Source organism: Petaurus breviceps, unplaced genomic scaffold (genome assembly GCF_028583685.1).
Source record: "Petaurus breviceps papuanus isolate PSGF00001 unplaced genomic scaffold, PetGlider_PUasm1.0 189, whole genome shotgun sequence".
NCBI lineage: Eukaryota > Metazoa > Chordata > Mammalia > Diprotodontia > Petauridae > Petaurus > Petaurus breviceps.
Window position 1 is genome coordinate 17,239,588 of NW_027185809.1, and position 2,556 is coordinate 17,242,143.

General features: G+C 39.5%; 1 long non-coding RNA gene across 1 annotated transcript; it reads left to right on the forward strand.

Annotated features, from left to right (window-relative positions):
- The first annotated feature begins 652 nt into the window (after window positions 1-652).
- On the forward strand, window positions 653-2,027 carry LOC138164315 (uncharacterized). The gene is made up of 2 exons (XR_011169024.1): window positions 653-724; window positions 1,648-2,027. It is a non-coding gene; the product is annotated as an uncharacterized lncRNA (long non-coding RNA).
- Window positions 2,028-2,556: the final 529 nt, after the last annotated feature.

Genomic DNA, 2,556 nt, shown 5'->3' on the forward strand with positions numbered 1-2,556 from the left:
CAAATGAGGACCTGAGGGGCTCTCCCATAAGTACAGCATTTGATATTTAGTGAATAGAGTTTGTGACCACTAGTTTGCATCCTTCCAGGTCTTTTCTTTGTTTCATGGTCCTAAGAGGACAATTTAATTTGAAGTCTATGTCTTCAGGCTTCTGTATTTTCAGATTCGTGTTATAGTATAAATTAGAGAGAGTGAGATGGTTTGCCAATTCAGGTCACAAGTACTATTTTGTACACTGGAATAAGATGGTATTTTCCAGAGAATAGACTGAATATGGGGAAAGAAATCCAGAAGCATTAAAGCAGATATGAGAAAGGCATTGACTTAATCATTGAGAAACTGGCAATGACAACTTAGAGGAGAAGGTCTTTAGTGCAGAAGCAAGGTAGGGAAGCCAAAGAAGTCCAAAATGAGTGTAGCTGGGTACTATTGTCCTATTTAAATGGAGGAGTTGATGGTTTCTCTTCTAATCAGAGGAGCGGAGGATACTGATGGGGTATGAGTAACACGGTTGATTGGATTTTGTAAGATAATAAGATTTCCCAAAGTATGATATCTATTCCTTATACATTTGATTATAAATACTAATACAGAATCAATATGTCAGAAGCCATCTAGTCTAATTCATATGTGACCAAGAGTTCTCTCTACCGCATCTCTCACAAGTTGTCATCCAGCATTTATTTGAAGACATGAAGGGAGGAAAAACCCACTACCTTCTAAGGTAAGTGTATTTGTGGTCCCAGTCCCCATACCCATTGGTATGGAACTCTCTCCTTATTGGTAGAGATGAATGCCTTGTACAGCATGAGGGGCGGGGTTGAGTTAGCGAGAGGGAGAGATCTCTAGCCTTTTTCAGTCTTCTTTGGGACTCCTCATAATTTAATTCTTTAGATTTTTCAAGCATCAAGTCACTTCAGGTATTTCTGGCTCCCAGTTTCAAGAAGGAAGACGGAAGAGGCAACTCTACACACCATGTCAGTATTTTAGCTAACTCCAGTAGAGACTTCAGGAGTTTCCCTTTGAGTGAAATCTGTAACACTTTCTTGGTTGAGCTGAGTTATCACTCTCCCAAAGGGAGGGCTCTTTCATTCAATATTGTCTGGTATATATTCTCCTAAGTATGCCTGCCTTCTCTGATTCTTGTTTTGTTATGATTTGGATAAATTTGTTTAAATGCATATTCACTATGTGTTTTCATTGTGGAATTGATATTTGGTGGTTAAGAGGTCAAGCCTAAGATATAAAGCTTGGGATCTTCCTTCTCTCCAATAAAGACACAATTATCAGAAGTTATTGAACATCTAAAAGAACAGATAGATTTAACTGTAGCCTGGCACTCCCTCTCTCTGAGGAGAGGTGAATAGTAACCACTAGCTCCAAAGGGAATGAAAGTCTCACTTGGAGAAGGGTTGGGGGATAAGAGGTCAGAGTTATCTATTCTGCCCACTGTCGTGCCAAACAATGGCACCCCACCTCTCCCCATGCTACCGTCAGTCTATATCAAGTCTAACTCTGCCTTTCTGCAATATCTGTAACTTTGCTTCTCATTCTGTTCTCTGGGGCTAAGTAGAACCAGACCAGTCATATTTCCATATGAAAACTCTTCAAACACTTTTAATAACCTTTCATTTTTCTCTTTTCCAGAATGAACATTCCCATTTCCCCTAACTGGTTCCTAACTTGGAGGTCCTTCACCATCCTGGTTGCCCTCCTCACAAGGCTCTTCCACTTATCAATCTTCTTTCTAAAACGGCATATCCAGCGTTGAAATGTTTTCAATGTGGTCTGACTGGGACTGAGTGGAGCAGAGCTGTCACCTCCCTCATCCTGGACACTGTGCCTTTCAAAGCAACGTAAATTACATTAGTTTTTTTGACCTCCCAGTAATGGTGTTGACTCATATTGAGCTTATAGTCCCTCATCTTTTAAAAAAGAAATACTGTCTAGCCACTTCTCCTCCATTTTCTAATGGGGAAGCTCATTTATTCTACCCAAGTAAAAATGTTATGTTTATCCTTATTTAATATGGACCCTGACTTTGTCATGTGATGTGGTAGCTAAAGTCCAGTTTTGTGTCATCTGCAAAACTGATAAACACACTTTTATCCAAGTGATTCATACAATTGTTAAATAGCATAGATCCTTTGGGCACTCTACTAGAGACTCCTTCAAATGTTCATATCAACCCATTAATGACTACTTTGGGGATCTGGTCATTCAATTAGTTCTGTATCCAGCTAACTGTACCATTGCCTAGTCCAACCACCTTCATCTTGTATACAAGGATAGCATGGGAAACTTTGCCAATTAGCATGAGAGACTATTACCTAAGGGTTTCATGATTTTATGTGAAGAACTAGCAATCATATAACCAAATATACATATGCACAGAAAGGAAATTTATCTTGGAGGTGACAATTTTAAAGCCACTCAAAGATCTTCTTTCCTTCTTTCCTTCTTTCTGTCTTTCCTTCCTTCCTTCCTTCCTTCCTTCCTTCCTTCCTTCCTTCCTTCCTTCCTTCCTTCCTTCCTTCCTTCCTTCCTTCCTTCCTT